Source organism: Triticum aestivum, chromosome 7D (assembly GCF_018294505.1).
Source record: "Triticum aestivum cultivar Chinese Spring chromosome 7D, IWGSC CS RefSeq v2.1, whole genome shotgun sequence".
In the NCBI taxonomy this organism is placed as follows: Eukaryota; Viridiplantae; Streptophyta; class Magnoliopsida; order Poales; family Poaceae; genus Triticum; species Triticum aestivum.
Genome location: NC_057814.1, coordinates 55,709,982 through 55,719,475, shown reverse-complemented (window position 1 = coordinate 55,719,475; position 9,494 = coordinate 55,709,982). Strand labels below are relative to the sequence as shown.

Here is a 9,494-nt window from a genome sequence, read left to right as displayed (position 1 = left end):
TCCCATCGCCGGACCTCCGCCGAACTCGCCCTCGCCAGATCCGTTCTGGAGCGGCTGGAGCTCATGGACTCCCCTCCCGGAGAAGTAGCAGCCCCTGTCCGTCGCGCAGAAGCCCAAGCCCGTCGCCAAGCAGCAGTTCCTGGCGTCGCGGGGCGGCAAGGGCCTCAGCCTCGGCCTGCTCAACGTCGCCGCCGCCGCCGCCAACCCCACCAAGCCCCCCCCCCCCCCCCCCTGCGCGCGCGTCAGCAGCAGCAGGGCGCCGCCGCAAGCCGCATCTTGAAGCCGATCAAGGAGTCCCCCGTGCAGCGCCGCAGGGGCGTCAGCCTCGGCCCGCTGGAGATCCAGCACGGCGTCAGCAGCACCAAGCGATCCGCAGCGAGGGCCAAGCCGTTCCCCAACAGCTGAATGCTATCCGCGAAGAAGGGCAGGCTTCCAGGCAGCAGCCCGCGGTCCCCGCCAAGCTCTGGCCGTCGAGCAACGCCAGGCAGCCAGCAAGGCATGGCGGCAAGGAGCTCCAGCATGAGCCCCAGGGTGAGGAGGCAGTCCATCGCCAGGGCCACGAACAGCACGAGGGGAGGCGTCGCCGCATTCGGGGCTGCCAAGGTGGTGGCCGACGAGCTCACGCCCAAAGCTGCGATGAACCACACCGGCAACGCGTCCACCTGCAGGAGGCCGGCGGGGAGCTCCAAGGTCAGGGTCGTCCCCAGCCGCTACAGCCTCATGTCGGGCGCGTCCCTGGGAGCTGCAACACAAGAGAGGCTGCCGCCGGAGCTGGGCGCGTCCACGGCCGCGAGCCGGGCGCGGCCACGGTGCCGTGCGTGGAAGAGTCCAGGTGCCGAGCACGCCATGGTCGCCGGGAGCTGGCGGTGGACATGATGGGCAGAGGAACCTCCGGCGCGCTCAACGTGTTCGACGAAATGAGATGTCAAACCTGGTGGGTGTTAAGCTTTGTTGTTAACTCCTCATATGCATGTATGCAACCAAACACCGGGTAAAAATTGCATCTCGATGACAAGACCCCTAATGCAGGCAACCAGTCAACTGGTCATCTACGTTTATGGCTCTGTTTTTCCTTACCCAGACCCTGCTTAACCTGGCTCGTTTTTGCTCTCCTAACCAGGCCCGGTGAAGAAACTAACCAAACACGCCCCATATGTACCATGAGGCCACAACCACTGTTTCTTGCAAGCCTAGCTGTCATAACACCGATGACTTCCTGTGTGGCCCTCGTAGGATTTCTTCCAAAACTACAGAGCCCGAAAGATCCACTGCCAAAGCTCGATAAATGACTATATTAAGGCCAATTGCCTTCCAAACATGCCGAGCACGTGTACAAGTAAACAACAAATGGCGAATGTCTGCAGGCCCAGAACGACAAATAGGACATTCTGCTGAGACTTTAATGTGCCTAGAAGCGAGAACTGCCATACCATGAACGACACCTTTAAGAGCTCGCCAGATGAAGTTTTTTTTATCTTACTAGGGACTTCCAACTTCCACACAGCCGACCAAACAGGATTAACATTTGAGGTCCCTTCACTACTAATAATTTTTGAACAAAATTGGTGTTTCCATTCTGAGTAGTAGGCTGACTGAACAGAAAATGAGTGCAATTTGGTCTTATGCCATGCTACAAAATCCTCGTTTAGATGCACTGGTAGAGGAATTCTCAAAATTCTTTCTGCATCAATTGGAAGGAAAATACTCCTGACAAGTTCCACATCCCAGGCTCCTGTATTGGGATCAATCAACTCATCTACCGTTCTTAGTAACATGTTCCCTTTGCTTGTCTGGATCATCTTTTGTAAGGGCATATTTCTCCCTAAGTGGTTTTGGTGATTGATGACAATGCATTTGCGGACTAATCGTGTGCATTGAGCATTTCAGATATCTCATGTCTAGGCACAAGACGATTCGGTGCCCCTCGGGGCCTATTTGAAGATGGTGTTTCTCTATGTTTCTTTTCGGTGGACTTGGATCGTAGGAAAGCCGTACTATTAAGAGGGGCCCGCTTCGAAAAGGTTAGAGTGGAATCAACAAGTACACATCTGTTCCTTTGCACCACCTTTCCTTCGTTTCATTGGAGCACCGGTCGTTTCCCTTGTCGTTGCAAAGTTGGAGGCTTCGAAGTGTTTCTGTTCTATGGCACGCGGTAGTACGGCTCAAGGGAGCAGTAGTACCGCAGTGGCCCACTGTAGTACCGCCAATAGGCAGCGGTAGTACCGCTCCAAGCACGCGGTAGTACCGTGGCCCTGGCCCAGAACGGTGGCATGCGCGGCAGTAGGGGCGGAAGTAATTTTTTACTTCCGCACCCTACGCGGTAGTACCGCTCCCTGTGAGCTGTAGTACCGTGCCAGATTTTTGCATAGACCAAAACTCAGCGGAAGTAGCCACGGATGTAATTTATTAGTTTGTGCCTCCCCAGCCCAGAATGAGCCCTGCCTTGCGGTAGCACCGCAAGGGCACACGGTAGTACCGCTCCGGCAGTTCTACCGCTCGTTGCCTTTGCAACAGAGCCTCATCTGGCCCCTGCCGCACGAGCGGTAGTACCACACTTCCCAGCGGTAGTACCACATGCCTGTGCGGTAGTACCGTGGGTACGTGTGGTAGTACCGCATGTCGCGGGCTGAATAGGTGGGTAACGGTTGGATCTTTCCTCTCACTATATAAGGGGGGTCTTCTTCCCCAAGTTGACTACCTCTTCCCTTCCTAAGCTCCATTGTTGCTCAAAGCTCCATTTTCGCCCGATCTCTCTCCCTATCCAATCAAACTTGTTGATTTCCTAGGGATTGGTTGAGAAGGCCCCGATCTACACTTCCACCAAGAGAAATTTGATTCTCCCCACTAATCCCTTGCGGATCTTGTTACTCTTGGGTGTTTGAGCACCCTAGACGGTTGAGGTCACCGCGGAGCCATATTCCAATGTGGTGAAGCTTCGTGGTGTCGTCGGGAGCCTCCAACTAAGTTGTGGAGATTGCCCCAACCTTGTTTGTAAAGGTTCATTCGCCGCCTCCAAGGGCACCAATAGTGGAATCACGGCATCTCGCATTGTGTGAGGGCGCGAGGAGAATACGGTGGCCCTAGTGTCTTCTTGGGGAGCATTGTGCCTCCACACCGCTCCAACGGAGACGTACTTCCTCTCCAAGGGAAGGAACTTCGGTAACACATCCTCGTCTCCACCGGCTCCACTTTTGGTTATCTCTTACCTTTACTTGTGCAAGCTTATATTGTGTTGTATCCCTTGCTTGCTTGTGTGCTTGTTGTTGTTGCATCATATAGGTTGCTCACCTAGTTGCATATCTAGACAACCTACTTTGATGCAAAGTTTAAATTGGTAAAGAAAAGCTACAAATTGTTAGTTTCCTATTCACCCCCTTTAGTCAACTATATCGATTCTTTCAATTGATATCAGAGCCTCGTCTCTTTATTAAGGACTTTGCCGTCCGAAGAGTATGGTTGACACCGTAGACGGTGGGGAGGAGCACCCCGGTGCGAATCCGTCCTCGTCTACGGCCGATGGGGGATCCTCGGTCTCTCGTGAGGAATTCAATGCGGCTTTGTACACATTGAAAACCTCCATGAAGACCGAGGTCAAAGGCATGTTTAAGGAGTTTCTTGATGGTCTTAAATTATCCACCGCACCGTTGGATGTGGTCGATCCCACTAACAAGGTGAAAGATGCTACCTCCGACAAGGGGGAAGCTACTAGTGATAAAGTTCCTTTGACTAGTGGTAGAAGTGGAAACGGCATCTTTGCCCATGTTGAACCACCCCTTACTTATGGAGGACCGGTTCCCTCCACTCATTTGAATCATTTTGGTCCCCCCCCTAAGTTTGTGAAAAATGAGGATTTTGTCTCTTGGGTCTACCGTTTTAAACGTCATTTAAATCATACTTCTACTAATCTTTGGAGAATTATTGAGCAAGGTTTCTACCTGCATGACCCAAGCAACCTCACTCCTAGAGAAGCCGCGGATCATCAATTCAACGAGTCCGCTCTCTTCATTATCCAAGATGCAATCCCACCCGAAGACATTGCGCATCTCCGACCTTTCACCGTGGCCAAGGAAGCATGGGAACATGTTGTTTCCATTTACAAGGAAAGTGCAAGCATTCAACGCTCCAACTATGAAGTGGTGCAGGATGAAGCCGATGAGTTTGCAATGAATGAAGATGAAGAACCTCGTGAGCTTTACCGGAGATTAACCACTCTCGCGGTCTCACTCCGAGATCATGGGAGCAAGGATACGGATGGCAATTGGAACAAGTGCAAGTTTCTAAAGGCCATGATGCCTTACCATAAGGCCATGTACTCCGTCCTCCGTCATCCGTCAACGGTCGGACTTCCACACCTTGTCCTCAAGTGAAGTGTTGGATGAGTTTGTGGCAATGATGATCTTGGACAAGACCGCCGACAATGCGGTGTTGCGTTCTCAATGAGTAAAGAAGCCCAACCTTGCTTTGAAGGCCTAGGCTAGTGTGGAAGAAGAGGGTGAAGAGGAAGAAGAAGAGTGTTGCCCCGAAGGTACAAAATATGATTATCATGAGCACATGGCTCTCGCTTCACGGCAATTTTGGAGCAAGAAGAATTCAAGGCCCAATTGAAGGAAATAAGCCCTAGAGGAAATAATAAAGTTGTTATTTATATTTCCTTACATCATGATAAACGTTTATTATTCATGCTAGAATTGTATTAACCGGAAACTTAGTACATGTGTGAATACATAGACAAACATAGTGTCCCTAGTATGCCTCTACTTGACTAGCTCGTTAATCAAAGATGGTTAAGTTTCCTAGCCATAGACATGTGTTGTCATTTGATCAACGGGATCACAACATTAGTGAATGATGTGATGGACAAGACCCATCCATTAGCTTAGCACTATGATCGTTTAAGTTTATTGCTATTGCTTTCTTCATGACTTATACATGTTCCTATGACTATGAGATTATGCAACTCCCGAATACCGGAGGAACACTTTGTGTGCTATCAAACGTAACAACGTAACTGGGTGATTATAAAGATGTTCTACAGGTGTCTCCGAAGGTGTTTGTTGGGTTGGCATAGATCAAGATTAGGATTTGTCACTCCATGTATCGGAGAGGTATCTCTAGGCCCTCTCGGTAATGCACATCACTATAAGCCTTGCAAGCATTGTGACTAATGAGTTAGTTGCGGGATGATGCATTACGGAACGAGTAAAGAGACTTGCCGGTAACGAGATTGAACTAGGTATGATGATACCGATGATCGAATCTCGGGAAAGTAACATACCGATGACAAAGGGAACAACGTATGTTTATTGTGCGGTCTGACCGATAAAGATCTTCGTAGAATATGTAGGAGCCAATATGAGCATCCAGGTTCCGCTATTGGTTATTGACCGGAGATGTGTCTTGGTCATGTCTACATAGTTCTCTAACCCATAGGATCTGCACGCTTAACGTTCGATGACGATTTGTATTATGAGTTATGTGATTTGATGACTGAAGGTTGTTCGGAGTCACGGACATGACGAGGAGTCTCGAAATGGTCGAGACATAAAGATTAATATATTGGACGACGTTATTCGGACACCGGATGAGTTCCGAGGGTTATCAGATAAATATCGGAGTGTCGGGGGGTTATCGGAACCCCCCGGAGGAACTATTGGGCCTCAATGGGCCTTAGTGGGAAGAGAGGAAGGGCTGGCCGCCCCTGGGTCCAGATTGGACTAGGGGAAGGGGGCGGCGCCCCCTTCCCTTCCCTTCCCTTCCCTTCCCCCCTCTTCCTTCCTTCTTCCCCCTCTTCCTTAGGTGGAAACCTACTAGGACTTGGAGTCCTAGTAGGATTCCCCTCTCCTGGCGCGCCCTATGAGGGTCGGCCGGCCTCCCCCTCCCTCCTTTATATACGTGGGGAGGGGGGCACCCTAGGACACACAACATTGTCTCTTAGCCGTGTGCGGTGCCCCCTCCACAGTTTTACACCTCGGTCATATCGTCGTAGTGCTTAGGTCGGATCGTGAAGACGTACGACTACATCAACCGCGTTGATAAAACGCTTCCGCTTTCGGTCAACGAGGGTACGTGGACACACTCTCCCCTCTCGTTGCTATGCATCTCCTCGATAGATCTTGCGTGAGCGTAGGAATTTTTTTGAAATTGCATGTTCCCCAACACCAATTTCAACAAGAACAACTCACGTGGTGCTAAGGGCAAGCAACATGTGAGGACATGCTACAATTGTGGCAATGTAAGCCACTTTGTTGCGGAGTGCCCATAAGAGAAGAGGGAAGACAATGGTGGCAAACTTATCCGATAAGGCAAGGCCAAGTCCTTCCCCAACAAGAACAACTTCACCAAGAAGACTCCTCCCAAGGGGCTGGTGGCACAAGAAGAGTACAATGAGGATGATGATGATGATGAAGACGGTGAGATGGTTGCCATGGCCTCCATTGCCATTGCAATAACTCCACGGGTGTCCCTCTTCGACTCACCCAACGAGAACATCACCGCCAAGTGCCTCATGGCCAAAGCCACCAACAAGGTAACCCCCAACATCGAAACCACCATCATTACTAATCCCTCCTTGACGGATTGCATTGATGAAAGTGAGGGTCGAAGAAGGAAGAAAATGAGTTTGAGTCTTTTATGAGTAAGCTCAAAGGGAAACCAAGAAGCATTTTGTTGCTCTCTTGGAACAACTTGGTGAAGCCAATGACATGATCGAGGCTCACGAAGAAACTATCTCTAAGACGGAGGGGCATAGTCATGACTATGCCGATGAGATATCGGATCTCTCTAATGCGCTTGAGGAAGATGAGGGTACGTGGACACACTCTCCTCTCTCATTGCTATGCATCTCCTAGATACATCTTGTGTGAGCGTTAGATTTTTTTTTTGAAATTGCATGTTCTCCAACAGTGGCATCCGAGCCAGGTCTATGCATAGATGTTATATGCACGAGTAGAATACAAAGAGTTGTGGGCAATAATAGTCATACTGCTTACCAGCATGTGACGCCCCCGATTCAATCGTACACTAATCATGCACGCAAACGTGTACGATCAAGATCAGGGACTCACGGGAAGATATCACAACACAACTCTAAAAACATAAATAAGTCATACAAGCATCATAATACAAGCCAGGGGCCTCGAGGGCTAGAATACAAATGCTCGATCATAGACGAATCAGCGGAAGCAACAATATCTGAGTACAGACATAAGTTAAAGAAGTTGCCATAAGATGGCTAGCACAAACTGGGATACATATCGAAAGAGGCGCAGGCCTCCTTCCTAGGATCCTCCTAAACTACTCCTGGTCGTCGGCGGCCTGAACATAGTAGTAGGCACCCTCGGTGTAGTAGGGGTCGCCGTCGACGGTGGCGTCTGGCTCCTGGGCTCCAGTATCTGGTTGTGACAACCGATAAAAAAGAAAAGGGGGAGCAAAGCAACCGTGAGTACTCATCCAAAGTACTCGCAAGCAAGGATCTACACTACATATGCATGGGTATATGTGTAATGGGACAATATCGGTGGACTGAACTGCAGAATGCCAGAATAAGAGGGGGATAGCTAGTCCTGTCGAAGACTACGCTTCTGGTAGCCTCCATCTTGCAGCATGTAGAAGATAGTAGATGGTAAGTTCACCAAGTATAATCGCATAGCATAATCCTACCCGGCGATCCTCCCCTCGTTGCCCTTTGTGAGAGCGATCACCGAGTTATATCTGGCACTTGGAAGGGTGTGTTTTATTAAGTATCCGGTTCTAGTTGTCATAAGGTCAAGGTACAACTCCGGATCGTCCTGTTACCGAGGATCACGGCTATTCGAATAGATAAACTTCCCTGTAGGGGTGCACCACATTACCCACACTAGTAGAAAACAGGGCTTTGGTTCGACCAGAAAAGGGCATTAGTCCCGGTTCGTGGGCTAAAGGCATTAGCCCTGGTTCAAATGGGACCTTTAGTCCCGGTTGGTGCCACGCACCGGGACTAAAGGGTGCGATGCCCATTAGTACCGGTTGGTGGCACCAACCGGTACTAAAGGTCAGACCTTTAGTCCCGGTTCAAGCCACCAACCGGTACTAATGGGGTTTGAGGCATTAGTACCGGTTCGTGGCACGAACCGGTACTAAAGGTCCCATTTTCAAACTCTACCCCCCCGGATCGCCTTTTCAGTTTTGTAAAAAGCAAAAGAAAATGATAAAAACATCAAAAATTAAAATCCTTCGAGATGTAGTTATGTTACTACATGTACTAGTTAGGAAAATTTAAAAACTTAAATTTGGACATGTTTTGCAAAAAGTGTCGGGAAAATGTAAAATGGCTATAACTTTTGCACACGATGTCAGAAAAAAACGTATAATATATCAAAATGTTCAGCACGAAAATCCGCATCGAATGGAAACGGCCTACGACCGGTTTGCAAATTTTTAGAATCCACAAATTCTAAAAGGAAAAAAAGATATGGTCAAATTTCAGTTTTTTTATTTTGGTTAAATCTGGTCAAACTGTGGTCAAACCACTTATTCAAGAAGTGTTAGTGTTACTAAATAATTATTCAAGAATATTAGTGTTACTAAATAATTATTTCAGTTTTTTGAATTTTGGTCAAATCTAGTCAAACTGTGGTCAAACCGTGGTCAAACTGTTGTCAAACTACTTATTCAAGAAGTATTAGTGTTACTAAATAATTATTCAAGAATATTAGTGTTACTAAATAATTATTTCAGTTTTTTTGAATTTTGGTCAAATCTAGTCAAACCGTGGTCAAACCATGGTCAAACTGTGGTCAAACTACTTATTCAAGAAGTATTAGTGTTACTAAATAATAATTATTTTTTAGAATAATAGTTTCAAACTCAAACAGTGAAACGTGTGACTTCATGGTCAAGCTAAACTCCTGAGGGTTGATAGGATTGACATCTTACTATTGTCAGGAAAACAACAAGTGCAGATGTGGAAACGAGAGAGAATAGAACCCGGAAGTTAAGCGTGCTCAGGCTGGAGTAGTGAGAGGATGGGTGACCGGCCAGGAAGTTAAATGATTTGGAATGATGAGAGGTGATTAGAGATTGAGCAGTGATGAGGGGTGAGGGGTGAGGGGTGATTAGAGATTAGAGGTTAAAATAATTCAGAAATTTGAAAATCAGAAAAAAATTCAAAAAAAATTCAAAAAAAAATATAATAAATCGTAAAATTTCCTTTAGTCCCGGTTGGTGTTACCAACCGGGACTAAAGGTGCACCGGCCACGTGGACGGCCTTTAGTCCCGGTTCGTGTAAGAACCAGGACTAAAGGTCATTAGTAACGACCCTTTAGTCCCGGTTTCAGAACCGGGACTAAAGGCCCTTATGAACCGGGACTAAAGGTCCTTTATCTACTAGTGCCAACACGCTCGATCCCGTTTGGCCGGACACACTTTCTTGGGTCATGTCCGGCCTCGGAAGATCAACACGTCGCAGCCACACCTAGGCACAACAGAGACGTCAACACGCCGGTCTAAATCCTAT

General features: G+C 48.3%; 1 pseudogene; it reads left to right on the top strand.

Annotated features, from left to right (window-relative positions):
- Window positions 1–222: 222 nt before the first annotated feature.
- On the top strand, window positions 223–1,733 carry LOC123168691 (uncharacterized; annotated as a pseudogene).
- Window positions 1,734–9,494: the final 7,761 nt, after the last annotated feature.